The following is a 2,075-nucleotide window of genomic DNA, read 5'->3' on the forward strand; positions in this document are numbered from 1 at the left end:
CAGGTGAGGCGATGCCTCGCCCTGCTTCAGCTCTCGCTGGTCAGGCTGCAGCAGCTGACCAGCACCGATTGTCCGGCACTCCCTAGTGAGATGACCCCAGTACCTCAGTTGAAAATGCAGAAATCACCAGTCTTCTGTGTCGCTCGCGCTGGGAGTTGTACACTGGAGCTGTTCCTATTCGGCCATCTTGCTCCGCCCCCACCTACACGTTTTCTTTATCCAATCCACCATTGATGGGCACCTGGGTTGATTCCATATCTTTTTTTACTGTGAATAGTGCTGTGATGAACATATAATTGTGTGTGTCTTTTTGGTGGAATGATTTATTTTCCTTTGGGTGTATATACAGCAGTGGGATTGTTGGTATGAGTTTAATTCTTAGTTCCTTGAGAAGTCCCCAAACTGCTCTCCACAGTGGCTGGACTAATTTACGTTCCTACTAACAGCATATTAGTGTTTCCTTTTTTCTGCAGCCTCGCCATCATCTGTTATTTCTTGACTTTTTGATGAAAGCCATTCTGACTCGTGAAAGATGGTATATCTGTAACAAGCCTATAGCCAACATCTGACTGAATGGGCAAAAGCTGGAACCATTCTGTTTGAGAACTGGAACAAGACAAGGATGCCTACTCTCACCAATCATATTCAACATAGTACCAGCAGAGAGAAAAAAATAAAAGGCATCCAAATAGGAAAAGAAGTCAAATTAAATGACCTTATTCCATTAAGAGTTTGTATAAAGCTCTATGAAAATTGTGAAGTCCAAGAAATAATGGGCCAAGGATATGAACAGACTATTTACAAAGAAGAAATGCAAAGAGCTACTAAATATAAGAAAAATATTCAATATTATTAAAATTCAATAAGTACAATTGAAACAATGAAAGATAAATTTTCACTTGGGTAATTATCTAAGATTTTAACACCAAAACCATAACAAAAAATAGCTAGTATATTCATTAAGCATTGAACCCATAACAGCATTAATTTTAGGGTTTTATAGGATTTTATCTTCCCAATAGCATTATGAGATAAATTAAAATACTATTAATTTTGTCTTGTAGGTAAGGAAACTGAGGCACAGAAAGGTTAAGTTACTGTCCCCAAATCATACAATTAGCAAGTATAGAATTAATTAGCTGTATAATGAAGGTACACAAACAGGACACATTTGCAAAAGCAAGTGGTTAGGAAAATTTGTATTACTCTTTCTGGAAAGTAATTTTGTCAATTACAGTAAAAGACTTAAATATTCATGTGTTTTGACCCAGTTCTCAATAGAATATGGAAAGGAAAAATTTGCCCCATACTCAAAATTTAGTCTCAAAAATTTACTTACAGCATGTTTTCAAGTATATGTAACTGCAACAGTGAAAGGGGGCACGATATGGGCAAAATATTGACAATATAAGGGCACAGTATCTATCTAGGTATAATTGGAATTATCAAAATTAGTGAAACAGCCTATTCAAAGAACCACTTCTTCTCCTGCAATAATTTCTGAAATTCCACAGAGAATAACTTATATGTTCTTAGGAACATATCACTGTTACCCCCAAAGTAATGTCTGTCATATCCTCTTTTCCTTTTCTTTCTTTTTTTTTTTTTAGAGGCAGGGTCTTGCTCTGTCTGCTCTGTCACCCTGTCACCCAGGCTGGAGTGCAGCAGTACTATTGTAGCTCACAACAGCCTCGAACTCCTGTGGTCAAGCCAACCTCCAACCTTCTACCTCAGCCCCAGAATAGTTGGGGCCTGTCATTTTCTTTTTCCCCTTCTCTGGCTGTCTAGGTCTATATGATCACTACTATTTCCTTTGGATCCTACAGATGGTGATTCTTAATATCGTTATCAATAATAATGAGAATCACCTCCCATTGGTACTTACCAAAAGTGGTTTTGCTGTTGTCTTAGAGACCAATGCTAATATATGTTTCCAAAATGCACAGAAAAGACTAGAAGAAAAAAGTTTCCAAAATGTTGAGAGTGGTTGACCCTGGGTACTGGAATAATGAGTAGGTTACTTTTATTCTTTTTTTTTTAATTTTTTGTCATTTTATTATTATTATTATTATTAT

The sequence above is a fragment of the Rhinopithecus bieti genome, unplaced genomic scaffold (assembly GCF_001698545.2).
Source record: "Rhinopithecus bieti isolate Rb0 unplaced genomic scaffold, ASM169854v2 scaffold_30917, whole genome shotgun sequence".
NCBI lineage: Eukaryota > Metazoa > Chordata > Mammalia > Primates > Cercopithecidae > Rhinopithecus > Rhinopithecus bieti.